This window comes from Eptesicus fuscus, chromosome 12 (assembly GCF_027574615.1).
Source record: "Eptesicus fuscus isolate TK198812 chromosome 12, DD_ASM_mEF_20220401, whole genome shotgun sequence".
Classification (NCBI taxonomy): Eukaryota; Metazoa; Chordata; class Mammalia; order Chiroptera; family Vespertilionidae; genus Eptesicus; species Eptesicus fuscus.
Window position 1 is genome coordinate 57,357,929 of NC_072484.1, and position 18,006 is coordinate 57,375,934.

An 18,006-nucleotide genomic window follows, 5' to 3' on the forward strand; every position below is an offset into this window, starting at 1 on the left:
GTTTAATATTTGTGTGTTAGAGTTTGGTGTGTTAGGCAAATCCTGGTCACTTGCTGCTGTCACTCAAGTTTTTTTCTGGACTTCCTTTTCATCTTTAAAATGAGAGCAGTTCCACTCTTGTGGTTAGTACAGTGTTTCACAGTTCATAAGAGCTTTCATATTTGTTATCTAACCTTCACAGCCTAAAAGGTTAATGGAGGTATTATTTCTGATTCTTTTATGAGGGCTGAAGTTTAGAGAAACTGAAGCATCTGTTCAAGGTACCACAAGTACAAGAATCCACATCTGGCTTTGGCCGGGTGGGTAGCCCAGTTGGTTGGAGTAAAATCTGGAGTAAATTAGGTCATCTAGGAAGTATGAATGAGGTTGTGAAAGTTTGCCACATAGTAAAATTTTGAGAAAAGATTTCTTGGGAAGCAAAATGGTGAGGATCACAGGTTGCACATGTCACACTCTACTTAATCTCTTAAGTGAATCTTTTTAGTAACAGATGTCATATGCAATTTTAGAGACAATAACTAGAAGTGTCACTAGATGGCACTATTATTCTTGGTACTGTAGTAACCTAGTCCTTAACACGTTAAGCGCCACGCCTGTTTTGTCTTCCTTTCCGTTTCAGTCACCGCTGACTGACAAGGCGCTTAACGTGTTAAAACGAACTTCAGGGTGATAAAGCATGAATATGAATATGTAGAGAGCACTAGTCCCAATAATGCTGTAACTTTGTCATTGATAACAAAATCTATTGCAGTGACATTCATCCTATTTCCTGAACCCTAAAATGCAAGAAGCAATCCTTTTTACAATGCTGTATTCATTCCTTCATTCACTTACAAATATTTATTGTCTGCAAAGTACTGTGATCTCAGTGATGCTCTGGTTATTTTCACACTGAAGCAAGGACTTTTGTTGAAAATGGCTTTGTTCCTGTAAGACCTGAGTCTGCCACTTACTGACTGGGTCATTACTATCATCACTTCTATTTTAGGGATGAGAAGATTATAGCAGAGAACCAATGAATTTACATGAAATGTTCTATAAAATCATGCTATCTATATGAATATTAATACTCCTTCAAGAATGTTGAGAACTATTTCTATTAGTTCTACATAATATACTCTATCAAGTCACACAATCTAAGCTTATTAAGATTAGCCTCAACACAAATGACCATGAGACAGTTTCTTGGTGTAGCTGTTCCCTGCCTCTACCTACTCTTAGAAACACCATCAGAATAAAAAATGAAGTAGATAGGTCTGAAGTGTTTTGGCAGAAAGATACTTGAAGCATGCCGTGGGGTGTGTATGAATGGGTGTGTTTAAATATAAAAAAAAAAAATTGTTCCAACCTATCTTGCAGGAAGCCAACCTAATCTTTTATGAGTCCCACTTCCACGGCAGTTGATTTTGCTCCCAGCACACAATACTGCCTTTCAGATTCTCATTCTGAATAAACATGATGCCATTGCATATTTCCTCATGGACATTGCTGACTAGCTCAGCAAAAATAAATCTGAAAACTTTATTCACATTATGTAATCTGAGTATAAATTGACTGGCTTATTTAGGAGGTTGTGCTCATTGTACTTTTCTCTAGTAATCTTTTGATGTGTGATCTCTTTATTCAGTTCTCACTCTTTGAAGTGGATGTTGTGTTCTAGTGTTGTGGGAGATACGAAGATTCTGATCCTACTAGGTGTTATGCTAAGTGTTATGGACGCACGTAATAAAGGTTAGTTCTCTCTCTCTACCGGAATCCCCAAAACAGCTGTACTCTCTGGCTGGAGCTATGGCTGATGTCTTAACAGTTTAGTGAGGAGGATAAGATGTATGTTTTTTGAAAAAGATGCTTCTCTGACAATGATGCTTGTTTTCTCAGCATTACCCGTATTTGCCTTCATAATAAGCCAATTATATAGTTAAAAATTCAAGCAAACACATGAAAACAACCTTGATTTTAAAATTTTATATTGAAGATACTCAAGATTTTCTGCTTATTTTAAAGACAGTTAAAGAAATTCCGGGTATTATTTAAGTTAAGTCCCTACCAGATTATAAACAGTTGAAAGGAGGGTGCACTTGCTGAAAGGCATCTTGACAGAGAAACTCCCATGTGTGGGATCCCTTGTCACGTCCCGCGTGTTTCAGAGATCCCGTTCGGGTCCGGTTTCTGGAGAAGGCCGCAATCAAAATGAAGAGAAGCTAGAAAAGAATTAATTTGGGAAAATGTGGGGCCAGGCGGGAGCCACCTCTAGTGGGAGGACTCCAAGCTCTGGCCTTTGCTCTATCCCTTTTATTAGAGTTCTGAGATACACCCATTGCCCTTAGGCAGGTAATTCCAGTAACAGACAGATGATCTTATCAATAAGGATTTACATGATTATTTGGTGGGGAAGTTGCCTCAGTTACCATCGTCTCAATTAGATAGGGAGTGGTTGGCTCTGACCTTTAGCTTCAAGGTTGACCAGCCTTGCCGGGTTCCCTTTTCACATAACTACCAAGTAACAATGTTCGGTTTCCGGCATCTCCCCCCAATTCCTTCCTTAAAAAAAAAATCTTGCATTTACAGACCAGAAATAAACATAATAAGAACAAAATATGTTTGAGTCCCAATTTCAATGTCCAAAAGTTTTGAGTCCAAAGTTTAAATGTCCAAAAGTTCCTCAAGTGTACATGTCAGCAGCGATATCTGGATGGTGGACAAACGGTGGCGATGCAGGTCCGACCTCTGTGGTTTGGACTTGGGCAACCTGTAGCGACGCACAGCTGCTGACTGCTAGCATGGCAAGTCGTTGTCAGCATCCTCCATCTCTGGACTATTTCTCCTCTTGTCTTCATGGATGGATCATTCCTGTTAATTCCTCTCTATTACAGGAATCCACATGGTCTAGGAGTTGTTTTCTGAAAATATACAAACATATTCTCGACCAAAAGTTAATAAAGGAATCTTTTCTATAAATTTTTCTTAGGATCCTATTATTTTTTGCCCAAACAATTTTCCTTTTGCTTATTTTGACACCATGTATGTTTTTCATGGGCATTCTGCTGTATGAAAATTAATTTTCAAAGTAAAATTTTTCAAGATGTAATTTACTTACAGGATATTTTTTCTTACATGGTATTTTTTTTCACTATCCCCCTTTTTTGATTTTTAGGAGGCTTTTGGAAAATTTTTATAATGCAGTCTTGATAACTTTACATTTTTGCACAAAAATATGACTGCTTTAGGTTCATTGCATGTTAAGCAATTTTACCATGAAATGAACTATCAATAGAAATTTTGGTTAATACTTTAGGAACAGCTTTTTGTACAATTAAATTTTCTTGAATATTCACTAATTTCATTTAGCCAATTTAAATTAACCTGAAAACTTGTCTACTATTTTACTGTCAAATTTAATACTCTTAACAAAAATCTTAGTTTACACTATAAATATTAATGAAAAGGATTATTTTGCATCCTTGAGAAATCCCTGAGCATTCCTGGATTTAGGCTGGATTTTGATATAGGGCAGCTGCCATCGGCCAACTCTGTTGCCTGGGTCCCAATCTAAGCTGGGCCAAGTCTCTTTCTGTTATCTGGGTCTCTTCCCGATCTGAGTTCGGCCAAGTCTCTGTATGTTGCCTGGGTCCCGATCTGAGCTGGGCATGGGAAGCGAGAAGCAGCCATGGGGCAGGAGACCTCCCTCAGAAGGGGCGAGTGTTTAAGCCCCTGCAATGTTGGGGGGGTGAGGTTCTGTGCCCCACCTCTGTTGACCCCCAAGTTCTCTCCTGATGGCCCCTCTGCGACTGTGCCTGTCTTAGGTTGTTCCTCCCTTGAGGAATCTTACCCGTCATTGACTAACCAGCCATCCTCCGGGGCCAAGCAGGGTGATGTGAGGTTCAGTTCTGTCTCCTTGGTAGCCTATGCCCCTATGGCCTCCATGCCCAGCACCTGCCTTGGGATCCCCTCGCCTGCTGGCGGGGCCCCAGTATTGATAACAGATCTTGGGGTACCCAGCTCACGCCATTGTGCAAGAGACAGATCCATGGTACCAGCCACCACGAGGCTTCAACCTCAGCATGAACTGAAAACTCAGGCAACAGCTGTGGACAATTGGATTGTAAGAAGAGGGTCCTCTTGGCAAAAAGGGCCAATATAGAATGCTCAAGTGCCTTCCCAGGGGCCCTTCCACACAGTGGAAGGGATTAAATCCTTTCATGTACTTATAAATTGCTGCCAAACATTCAAAGAATTAATTTGTAAAATATCAAAAATTATAATGAAATTGTAAAATACCATGTAAGAATATTCCTTGTTCTAGGCCATGGCAATTCAATCTCAAACTGGCTATCAATTTCTTTTTGTATAGAAAAGGTTTTAACCAGTTAAAGTCTCCTAATAATTTCTAAAAGTCATTAATCTTTTCTTATCTCCACCTTCTGAGGCCTAATGCATTGGCTATCAATTACAATCTGTAAGATATTTGAAGGAAGCCTCTCTATTTCCTTCCAAAATAACTTTCAGGTTACAGAGTTTCATTTAAGATTCTTTGTCTTTCTTTTTATAACAAGCAATCAGTATGGTTACAGTTTGAAAGACAAGCCTCAGGCGACTAGCTAGCTACATTACAAGTACTCTTACAGTAAGGCTGACTACTAATTTACTTTCAGATTTAACATTTTAACAATAATCTTAGTTTACACTGTAAATACTAGTGAAAGAGAATTTAAAATTTTAAAATTTCTCCTTTTCATAAATTTAGAATTATATTTTTAAGGTATCCTCTTAAGACAGAGGGATCATGGGAAGGCTTCAGTAACTTTCTTAGATTTATTTAAATTGCTTACAAAGACATTGGCTTATTTAAAGAAAGGGGTTGGCCTTTGTTATTTCAAGATGGCGGGCAGTAACCGCATGGCCAGAGGGGCTGGCAAGATGGCGGCTGTCTCACAAGCCGCAAATGTTGCTCCTCCTCTAGCTTAATTAAGAATGCAGGCGGCTATGAGTCAGGATTCAACTACTTATAAAACATTGACTTCTCATGTAACTTAATTTATATGAGACATTGATTATATTTTAAAAATCCAATTTATAAGGTAACCTAAGTAGGTATCTTTAATTTAAAAAAGGAAAGAAACATTCATTAAACTTATTTGATACTTTATTGGTCTGACCCAAAAGTATAAACACTGTTCCACCTCCAGCCGATTCAAAAATGCAGGCTACTTGAGGCTTTTGTCTTTCTATGAAATTCTACTGTTGTTGAAAATTTTGGCTATATTTAAGAAATATATTGTTTTTGCCTTTCTTACAGGTCAAAACTTTCATAACATTTAATATATATGTATATAAGTAAAATATATCAATTATTTTTTATTTGATAAAGCTTTCCATGCAATTTCAAGTATCAATCGGTTTAATTAAAAAATATTTCTTTTAAGAGAGAATAGACTTTTGAAATACATTTCAAGGGCCCAATGAAATATCCCAAAAGCCACTCTCAAAACATTGAAATACACCTGGAAAGATCAAATATATAATATATATGATTTAAAGATTATATACTTAAATTATCTTAAAGAATATCAATTAAATTTAAACTGTATCACAGAATTAATTCTCTTTTTTAAATCAGACCAAGAAGTAACATTTTGAATTCCTAATTATTTAAGAGAAAACATTTTCTCAAAAACACATTTTACTACAATCTAGGCATTTAGTTACCACAATTATGTAAGTTCTCCCAATTCAATCTGAACCTTAAACTTCCAGAGTTTGTAAGTCAAATATTTAGCAGTCCTTTATATTTTTAAGAATAAATTTTAAAATCTAATAATTAATTTAAACCATGTTTTTTCTGCCTGGGGAAACTGAGAAGCAAACTTGTAGGTCCTTAAAAAATGGCTACTGGCGGAAATTGGATTACCTGTTCTTCTGGGAGAAGGGCGTAGTCTACCCCTTCCGCCATTAACAAAGGGTGTAGCTTTAAAAACTTTTTTCATTGCAAGACCTTAAACTTCCAGAGCTTTAAATTTTAGGTAGCAAAATTAAATACTTAGCATTTCTCAAATCAATAATACTTTTACATTTTTAAGGATACATTTCAAATAAAATAAGGCATATTCAATTAATTAACTTATATCATCTAGACTTCATACTAGGCATACTCAGATCAACATTTCATTATTTTAAATTTCAATACATTTAGATCATTTGAACTTAAAAGTTTTAAATTTCCAGCCAATAGGCTTGGCACAGCCACTAAATTTTTTAAAGAATTTTTCCTGCTGAGGAAGTCAAGAAACAAACCCATAGCTATTCACCTGTAAACTTGCTTTCTACTTCCTGGTGGTTACCTGCCTCTGGGCAGGAAATTTCAAAAGAGCCTTGGAAAGCCCGCCTATATCTCTTTTCCCGGTTCATCTCCACCATTTTTAAGGCCAAAAGAGTCTCGGGTTTTTATTCTGTACATAGCAAAAGGTCAAGTTCAGCTCAAAACTATGCGCACTCGTTTTTAAACTGGCCCTTTCCCCTTACATGTGCACAGAAATCCCGGATGAAAATAAATAAAGATGGCGAAGATGAGGCAAAGAAGTGGCTTTCTTGGGGAGTGGCGTCCATATTGGATCACCACGTGTCTCCCTTCCCCCACATCCTACTTACTTCGGGGGAAGTTTCAGCAACAGATCTGGCCGAATTTCTTTTCATGCTTAAAAGACAGACAGATCTTAAATTTTTTCTTCCTTTTTTGCTTTCCAAAATAATAACTAACACCCAATTTGGCCAAGATTTGAACTTCTCTTCGAGTTCTTTTATAATTTTTAAACAAAGCATTGAGTAATCTCATTGCGGGAGAGCACATAACCTTGCCCCCTCCTGCCACAGTTGAATTTCTCTGCACTGGAGACGGCTTCAGCAGTGGAGTTTCATTTCTTATTACAGATTTTAGATTCCAAATACAAATTAAGATTTTAATTTGAACAAGAAACCACATTCTTTAAGCATACAAACCAAAATTCTATAATAAAGTTTACTTTATATTTATAACCTAATTCTTCCCCATTAGCCTGGTTAAAAACAAAGACATTCCCACCCTACTCACAGATCCGGACTCTGCAGCTGGCCGTGGGTTTTTGAGTGCGGTTAATTTTTCACACCTTTTTTCGGTGTATTTTTCCTCCTTCGCTCTAGACGAAAACCATCATCTCCTCCAGAAGCCCCGTGTGGGCGCCAGATGTGTGGGATCCCTTGTCACGTCCCGCGTGTTTCAGAGATCCCGTTCGGGTCCGGTTTCTGGAGAAGGCCGCAATCAAAATGAAGAGAAGCTAGAAAAGAATTAATTTGGGAAAATGTGGGGCCAGGCGGGAGCCACCTCTAGTGGGAGGACTCCAAGCTCTGGCCTTTGCTCTATCCCTTTTATTAGAGTTCTGAGATACACCCATTGCCCTTAGGCAGGTAATTCCAGTAACAGACAGATGATCTTATCAATAAGGATTTACATGATTATTTGGTGGGGAAGTCGCCTCAGTTACCATCGTCTCAATTAGATAGGGAGTGGTTGGCTCTGACCTTTAGCTTCAAGGTTGACCAGCCTTGCCGGGTTCCCTTTTCACATAACTACCAAGTAACAATGTTCGGTTTCCGGCACTCCCACTTCTCAGGTTAGAAGACTGAGGCCTCCAGTCTCGCAAACCTCCCTTGAGGTATTTTGCCAGTTCTGGCAGAACTAGTCTCCTCCTCCAGGCTTTCTACCTCCATGGCCTCCTCCTCACCCGTCTATGAGGCAGTAGGATTGGCTCTCTCTACCCAACTCAAGACCTTTTCCCTTTGTTTTTAAATTGTCCTTGAGTTCACAACTATTCCTCTCCCTTTTCCCCCACACAGTGTTTTTACAACTGGGGGCCCAAACTTTGAATGTAAATACAAAGAGACAAGAATCTTTAAACAGAGAAGCAAATAGGGAACAATTCCTACATTCATGCAAATAAACAGAGCAATCTCAGAAGACAATCTAATGGCAAATTTTAACCAGTGATTTCGAGAAACTTCCCAAGCAAAAAAGATTTATGTCTCAGTCTCTCTTCCTACCCTCATTTCAGGTCATAGTTCCCAGCTCTTAGAGAGGGGAAGTTAGGAGTTGGGTGTGCAGCACACTCCTTCTTGCACCCTATCACATTCCCCTAACTTCTTTTCCGACTTTGTGAGTCTGGCTATTTCTTTCCCTGTTAAAAAGACAAAAAGAGTCTATAGCCCCGACCTTTTCATAAAACATCCACCCAAACTAGAGCAGGACCCTCCTCCCTTTACCTAACAGGCTTGCCATTCCAATGTGCAATCCATGAAGAGTTGTTGGCTGTTTGAACTGAAGCAAGTCCATCGCGTACTCCTCAGGGAAGGGGTAAAGGCAAACCCATTGTCCGTCCAAGATGGTCACACGGAAAGAGCTGCAAATCCAGGCTGGCCCTTCCAGCCGGCAGGATTGGCAGAGAGCCGAGTGAATCAAGGGAAATGGAAGGTAAATGGAGGCAATCAAATTACTACGAAGATGAAATAGACAAGGTTATCTTTAAAAGATGAAAAAATAAGCATTTCTCCTCCACAATCATGGGCATTGAACACGTTAGTCTTCTTGCTTTTCTTTTTGTGTGTGTTTATCCGTTTATATGCATATGGTTTTTGTTGTGATGTTTTTCTTTTTTACCACCTGTGTTCCAGATGTCTGTCACCATCCTGACTTTGCTACTTTCCTTGAATATTCCAAAACAGACCTCAATTTTCAAACTCTCTTGTGACACATTTTTATTTTATTTGAAAAGATGTGTTTGATTTAGAAAATATAAAAACGTTGCCCTACTTTTTTGCATCTGGGCTAAATTGGAAGTGGGCAGCAAAATGGGTTACCTCCTGATTAGAGGAAGAGATGTTTATCAAGAGACTGAGGGCAGTGTGGGCTATGGGGGAGTAGGGGCCAGGGCCAAGGTATTGCCCCAGACTTTGTGCTTCATTGTGTCATGAAGGCCAGAATGACAGAAGGATATGGAAATCTGAGGCTTCTGTTTAAAATAGAATCCAGTCCTGGCCAGTATGGCTCAATTGGTTAGAGTGTCATCCTATATACCAGAAGGTTGTGGGTTTGATTCCTGGTCAGGGCACATACCTGGGTTGTGGCCTCAATTCCCTGTGGGGCATGTACAGAAGGCAACCAATCGATGTTCTCTCTCTCTCATCAATATTTCTCTCTCTCTCTCCCTCTCCCTTCATCTCTCTCTAAAATCAATAAAAACAGAACAATAAATAAATAAAACAAATAATTAATTTAATAGAATCCATGCTATATTAAGAAATCTACTTGTATATAATATGTGTTCTACACATGTGAGAACACACGTTATTCATACAGACATACATTCCTCAAATATCCCTGGAAAGACACAAGAAGCTCGTCACTGCTGAGATGAAAATCTGGTAGCCAGAGGTGTAAGGGAGACTCAATTTCACCATAAACACTTTCTTTTTTAAAATTTTTCAAACTTTTGTTTGCATTTCTCATTAAAAATTAAAACATTTGGTAATTATAGCAAAAGAATATATCCCACAAGACTGGGCAAATCTAGAAGGCGTTCCCCAAAACCATTTCTCCCTTTGCACAGGAAAAAGAAAATCCCACTTGTCACCTCAGTTTGAAGGGGGATTAACGTGGCATGTCTATACACCATGGTTCTTCTGCATAGATCTTTAAGTGCTGAAGATAAGTATGTAAGATATGCATGTATGTCCCCATGTTTGTAAGCAAATGGCTCTTCAATGCCATGGGCTTGGCAGCTCCTGATAACAGTGCTATGAGGACTTTGGTGTTGGTGTTGGTTGAGCCTGGATGCCACCTTCCTGCCCCTGTTGCTGGGAGGCCATGTTCTTGGAAGGACCTGAATTAAGGCTAAAGAAGTGGGGATTGAGAAATGAATGAATTAGAACATACTGAAGGAGCAGATTGTGGAACCCTTATCTCCCTCTCCTCAAGCAGCAGGGGCAGGTGAAACATCCAGATACATAAAACCCTTTGGTTATGCCACCTTGATTCACTCTTTGCTGCCACCCTTGATGGGCAACCCATCTAGATTCCTGAGACATGAATGTAAGCTTTTCTCTAATTGACAGTGATTACTTAATATCATCTACACTAATAAAAGAGTAAGATGCAAATTGACTGTACCTTCGTGACATCCACCAGCCAATCAGAAGTGAGTATGCAAATTGACCCAACAAAGATGTTGGGTTAATTTGCATATGCAAGCACTCTGCACCGCTCCAGGCCTCTGGGCAGCGTGGGAAGGTGGAAAGGCGGCTCCAGCCGGAGCGAATGCGGTGCCAGAGCCAGGAGAAGGAAGGCCCGTTCTTATATGAATCTTCGTGCATCGGGCCTCTAGTTACATAATAATATCCAATCAGCATTCAAATTTCCTCTATCATCTCAAAACAAAATCTTTTATAGCTGGGTTGTGTAAATCAGGATCCAAACAAGTCCCCACATTATATCTTGTCAATAGATCTCTTACTCTTTTCAAATCTACAGTATGTGTTTTCTTCTTGCAATTTATTTGTTGACGTTATTGAGTGTCTTATCCAGTAGAGCACTACTCAATTGGATTTTGATGATTGCATTCCATGATGTCTTTACCATGTTTCTCTTTCCTCTCTCAACTGGTGGTTAGCTCTTCCGGATTAAGTGTAAGTGACTTGTGTGTTAAGCATCCCTCTCTTGTGTAATCTTAATGTTCCTTCCAAAATGTATACTTTAGCAACTTGAAAGTTTCCACCAGTACTTTTATAGCACTCCCAACTCCTTCATATTCTCTCCAATTTAAACTTTATGCCCAATTTATATGAACTCATTTAAAAAAGTACTTTTTAGGGAAAAGAGGGAATATATTTGGTAGTTGTGAAGGGAAAGGACATGCCAATATGACGTGAAAGAAGGCCTAGACTGGGCGGAAGACAAGAATAGAAGCAATTATAAAATTTCCTTGGGTAGAAGGAAGAGCCCTTGGGCAGGGGAATGAGGCAAGGTGAGGGCTGCCTGATAGAAGTGGGGGGTGGGGGGCGGTGAGTGTGGAAAACAACTGCACACAGTGATCCTCAAAAGCCAGTCCAAATCCCAGGGGCACATGAAGGGCTTGTGAAAAACAGTTTTCTGTTCTGACCCATCAAATCAGAATCTCTGGAGAAAGTGCCCTGGAATATGCTTGACAGCTGTCCCCCGGATGTCGAGTGGGTTTAGAAACCACTGAGCTACATGTGGTGCCTTACATTTCCACAGTGCCTACGTTTGCAATGCACTTTCATTCTTGGTAGGCACTTGGTAGTCTACATATGTGTTATTTCCTTTAATGGCTGAGACATTAAAGCACAGTGGCTAAGCACTCCAACAAATGTAACCTCTGGGGAGGAGTGTGGGGTTTACACTTTTATACGTGGCACCATTTATATACCAATTACGCCCATAGAGTCGCCAGGCTCGGAAAGAATTGGATCTTGGACAAGAAAAATGGAAATAAAATTTGTAAATTATTTACAAGTTTCAGTACTCTGTTTTCAGTCATGAAACTAGACTTCACCCAATAAAGAAAAAAGACAGAGAAACATTTGCACACACTGGCAAGAGCTTGCTTGGCTACCATGATCCGTGGGCCCTTGACCTTCCTGAGTCCTTGGCCTGGGTGTCTCTCACAGCCCTAATTTGCAGCAAACTGCTGGCTTGATTGTGAATATTATCTTTATATGGGCTTTGGTCACCCAGAGGGCAAACGGGTTTTCAAAAATTTGAAGGGGCCTCCTTGTTAAAATGTTTACATTATTTCCTTTTTACAGCTGCATAAGCCAACTGCACACATTGCTTCCTACTCTGCAGATTAAATTCCAGCTCCTCTCTCCTTGGCTTAAGCACTCATCACTTCCTTCTGATCCCGCCTGTTGTTTCTTTTCTTTTGTCACATCTGGCTCTGACCCAGCAAGCTCAGCCTGCTTCTGAGAGTGTGTTTATTGGCCTTCCGAAGCACTTTGAGAAACCCTGTAGTGTTTCTACTGCAAGGGAACATTCAGATTACAGGAGGAATTGAATTGATGTTGACTTTTTTCCTTACAGTTATTCTTTGGTTAGCATGTCCAATAACACCAATACATTTTAAAACCAAGTAAGTTTTACAGATGTTCTAAAAAGAGCTCTTTTCCCCTTGAGACTAAATGACATTTTGTTAAAAATGGAATGCCAACTTTATTCAATATTCTAAGCCAATAAAATGTAGGGAGGTCACTGGTGCCACCTGCAAACCTTCCCATCTTCCCACCTCCTTATACATTGGAAAGTCATATAGCGCCTTCCATTGCCAATTTGAAATGATTCCTGAATTATCCACTCCCTCCTCCTCTGCTCATTGGGTCAAATGTTGAAAGTAAGGGAAAGGATTCAAATCAGACTTAGGTTTGAATCTCAGAAGTTATTAGCTGTATCGGTTTGGATAAACTTGTAAACCTCGTTAAGCCTCATTTTTATCTTCTGTAAAATGGAGATAATGTTAGCGTCCACTTTCAGAAGCACATTGTGAGCATTGATTACTATAATCCATGGTAAGCACATAGTGTCTGGCTCATTATAAGTACTCAAGACACTTCGGTCATTAATATTTCTCCAAGTTTTGTTGATAAATATTCTGCCTTTTAGCACAGTATAATCATGAATTATAAAGTCATTTTTGGTAAAAAAAAAAAATTGCTGTCAAGAATATTAATCCTGAGATAAGAAAAGACTAAAAACATAATAAACTGAATTAAAATTTTTCTTGACTTTGATACTATTTAATCTTATGTGTTCCTTATTTATGCCTCTTACAGTCTTTGGAATACACGGACTGGCATTGTAAATTGACCTTGAAATGATAGTTGTGAGCCAAAACACAGACTAAGTCATATTACCCTGATAAAAGAATGGTCACATATTATCATCACAAAGGAATTTCAGAAGATCTGTTCATTTTAACCTCCTACTTAAAAATAAAATGCCACAAAGGCAAGTATTTGTTTGATATAAAACATCAAACTCTCCCTTTCTATATGTCCCAAGTCATTCAGTGAGGAAGTGTTCTCTGACTTTGTTTTAAAGTAATAAAATGCACATGACTAAAAAAGTGTATAATAAACAAGGATGTAAAAGAAAAAGAACAAGTTTCCCTACTTGAGCCTCCTCTCCACTTTCCAAAGAGAACCAAAACTGACCATTATTTGTTTATCTTTCCTAAAGTTGTGTCATGTATATGCATAAGTATATATTCTGGAAGCTCTGTAATTCAGCTTGGCTTCTGTGTTCTGCCAAATTCTGCTATTTGGTTTCATCTTAGACCTGTGGAAGATTGCATAGTCAACTGCCAATTTATCATCAAACCTGGCATTCTCAGTCTCTTGCATGATTAATTGTCATCTAGATCTGGGGCTCTGCAATTTACCAACTTCAGGCCAAATCTGTTTTTTATAAATAAAGTTTTATTGCAACCCACCACATCCATTTGTTTAGAGAATTGTCTATGACTACTTTCATACTGCGTGACAGAGTTGAGTAGTTCAGAGACTGGCCTGCAAAGCTTACCTATCTGGCCTTGTATAGAAAAGGTTTGTTCACCAATGATACACCTGATAAGGGGTTAATATCCAAAATGTATAAAGAACTCATACACCTCAACCCTCCAAAAATGAACAATCCAATTGAAAAAATGGACAAAGGACCTGAATAGACATTTCTCCAAGAGGACATACAGATGGCAATAGACACATGAAAAGATGCCCAATGTCCCTAATCATTGGAGAAATGCAAATTAAAACCACAACTAGATATCACCTCACACCTGTCAGAATGGCTATCATCAATAAATCAACAAACAAGTGTTGGCAAGTATGTGAGAAAAGGGAACCCTTGTGCACTGTTGGTAGGAATGCAGATTGGTGCAGCCGGTATGGAAAACATTATAGATATTCCTCAAAAAATTAAAAATGGAACTGCCTTATGACCCAATGATTCCACTTCTGAGTATATGTCCAAAGAAACCCAAACACCAATTCAAACAGATATAGGCACCCCTATGTTCACTGCAGCATTATTTACAATAGCCAAGCTATGGAAGCACCCAAGTGCCATCAATAGATAAGTGGATAAAAAAGAGGGGGTACATATATGCAATAGAATATTAGTCATTGACTGAGGACAAGTTGAAGGAACATCTATTAGTTAGAAATGAACTTGACTTTGGGGAAGGAAACTCAAAGTAGCAGCGGCTTAAATCAGAAAGAATTTTGTTTCTCTCTCAGAAGTTTGCACCAGCCATCACAGTTATTATGATCCTCTGTAGTGTTTCAAGTTCAAGTTTACCCTGTGGCCCCAGATGGTCACTCTAACTCCAACCATCACCTCTACTTTATAGGCAGGAAGAAAGAGAGAAGAGGAAAGGGGAATGCCCACTCTATTTAAGCACTTTCCCACAATTGTACACATGACTTCATCTTATAGCTCATTGCCCAGAATGTAAAACCAATGTTGTTGTTCCTAGCTACAAAGGTGGCTTGGAAATGTTTTTTTTTTTTTTGGTGGCTTTGTGCCCAGTAAAAATATATATTCTAAGGAAGAGGGGAATTGCCGACCATGAGTGTCTGCAAGGATGAGGGGCTAGTGAGAGGAGAGGAGGAGCTTCTAGGGCCATGGGCTCTCATGATTGGTGGACCCGGTCACTGCTCTTTTGCTATCCTTGGGTTAAAACTCCTGTACCAAAATTCATGACACTTATTGGTAGAGTATATTTACTCTTAGATTATGACGTTCTCCAGTTAAGAGTAGAACCATGAAGCCTTTGTTTCCAGCCCAGGAGAAACGTAGGCATTTATTTCCTCCTCTTCACCTCTGCTTCACCTGCCAATGCCTCTCCCTGGCAACCATGCCGCCACTCCCCTGGCGACGGAGGAACAAAAAGATAAACGAAGTGTGTGGGTTTTGATAATCTGCAGTCAGGAGTGTGCATTTCTTTCTTGTTAACTTCCTTTAATTTTAGAGGAGATTCTGTGATCTAGCTTCACAAGTTTCTCATCTTATCCCCAAGTCCTCTTCAAATATCCCTAGATGGAGACAAAATAGGTAACTGCATCTTGAGTGGATACATTTGTCAGAATAAGAAAACCCATCTCACCCGCGTGGCTCAGTGGTTGAGCATCACAGTTCCATCCCGGTGTGGAACGTGCAGGAGGCAACCAATCAATGATTCTCTCTCATCATTGATGTTTCTGTCCCTCTCTCCCTTCCTCTCTGAAATCATGACAGATATATTTTAAAAAAAAAATCTCTTTAATGCCTCTCATGTCTCCCTAACGGAAGCTCTGATGGGTAATGAATGACTCTTGCCTGTCCAAAGATATACAGTTATATTTTTCTTAGGAAACTAATTACCACATTATTTATAAAATTAAAAATTTACCGAGAAATAAGAATAATACTCTCCTCTCCTGTGCCATCAGCTATTTTCCAGCTCCTAACTCTGTTGGTTATGGTAACCCAAAAGTATTTCTATTAAATAAATGAAGGCATTTTATGACACTTTAAAATATACCTCCAGGGAAACTTCAAAAACTCTTACTGATGTATTTTATTGCACGATACTCATCTTTTGTATTTTCCTCCTTAGTTAGCTGTCTCCTAAAACATCAGCCTGGCCTGAAGTGATAATCTGACTCATTTGAAAGGCCTGATTAGAGTGAATAAAAATAAATATAACAGTTATTACTAACATATATTGAGCCTTAAACAATACTACCCTTACTTAAGCACAACTTTTGCTACACAGGTGGCTGGCACCCAGAATAAACCCATGCAGACAGGATAAGGGCATGCAAACTCCCTACAGACAGTAGCCAGAGTTTTTTTTCTCATCAGCATAATAACAAAACAATGTCGAACAAAACATTATTCAAGGATTTCCTGAGCATATCAATTTTTATTTTTGCTTCAACATTTTGAATTTATACTGAAGTCTGATTTTATAATTTCACACCAGATCTTTGCTACTCACTACAATACTATGGGAAGTTTACATTCAACTGTTTTCTGAGCTTTTCCATTAAAGTCCTAGTTCTCTGACCCTTAGTGGCTGGGTAGGCACAACTGTCTTTGTCATTGCCACCTCCAGCCTCTAGAAGTTTTTTCTTAGCTTCCTTCAACACAGTGGAAAGGATATTGCAGTTGAAGTTTTCTCAGAACCTGAAACCCTACAGCCCCGGAGGGGATATGCTCTGGGTAGGTGGAACCACATGAGGTCAACTGATGGCCAGATGCCAAACGCTGGGCTGGGCTGTACCTGGTGGGCTCCTGCATCCCATTGGTCTCCCATACCAGACACCTCCCTTTGGAAAGGGTCCGATTTCAGCACAGGATTTCTGAGTCATTACTTCAAACTTTAAGCAAATCCATCTTATGACCTGCTTTCTCCCTAAAGTCTTTCTTCATGCTCACACTCCACAATCTTACTGCATTTATTCTTAACTGTTAAATAAGAAACAATTGTGTTTCAATATATGTGTCGTTAGATGTTATATACACATTTTGGTGAATATGTAGAGGAAGGCACTGATTTCAAGTATAAGCAGCAAGAAATACAGCAGGTATGAAAAACAGAAGTTAAGACTAACAAAAATTAATGTGCTCCTGTATTTTTTTTCCTCCTTCTGCATTGTTTTCTCTGATCTCTAGAGCATGACAAAAGTTCAAGCACAAATAAACCATAAAAAGAGAAGCCCAGAAAAAGGAGATATATTAAGTCTAAGATCTTTCACACAGTAATTTTTTAAAAGAACACAGTGCACAAGAAAGATAAGTTAAAATATAACAAGGGGATTGTTTTAATTGAATAGATTAAAATATTTTTTACCCCTCTTCCTTTTCTAGCCCACTACCCCATATAATCAGCTGTGGGGCTTTTTACTTGTTTTATATTTTGTTGTTGTTTTTAATAAAAGTAAATTTTGATGTTAAAGGCCAGAATAGTGGTTATATTTATGGGATATTGACAGAAGGTGGCCTGAGGTAGCCTGCTGGGTGCTTGATCTGGGTGGTGGCTATAGGGTGTGTGTGTGTGTGTGTGTGTGTGTGTGTGTGTGTGTGTGTGTGTGTGACAGAGGGAGAGAGAGAGAGAGAGAGAGAGAGAGAGAGAGAGAGAGAGAGAGAGAGAGAGAGAACTCATCAAGCTGAACACTCACGACTTGGCCTATTACTAAGCATAAGTTATATTCCATAAAGAAGAATTTATAAAGCAGTGACGGTTTGACCTAAACTAGCTTATAAGAGGTCCTAAGAGCATATCTAATCACCTTGGTGCCATGCACTGTGCTGCCTGACAGCTCACATGGTATGTTCGGGGGACACAGTGGTGGACCTGCACTGCCGGTACACCCAGGTGCCAGTGAATCAATCAGGTAGGTGTCTACACACCAGCAGTGACCTCAGTTTAGAGGGGATTGTTTTTTCCATGCATTTAGGCCACTTCAAAATTATTAACTGGAAAACATTTAATAACTATGAGGTCATTTTCAATATATGTAAAGTATCATATTTTTCAGGAAATGGTTAACAATGAGATCTAATTAATTGGAATTTCAGGTGCATTTGGGGCAATTTCCCAGATACCACAACATCAAAGTAGCAAAGTGCAAGGGTCAGTAGCTGGACCAGAGGTCAGGTAACCTGACTTCTCCTGCCCTTGTCACCAGGTTACTCAATCACTTCACCCAAGTCACCTGATCATTCCATCTCTGACCCTCAATTTTCTTACTTATGAAGGGGGATCACAACTCTAAAATTACAACACTAGACAATTTTGAATTTTAAAAACTTTTTGAATGGATGTAGTGAATGCACCCAAAGAAGAGGCGTTTCTTTAAAAAAAAAAAAAAAGACATGTACATAGTAAAAAAGAAATTCAAACAGTACAGAAAGATATAAAATTA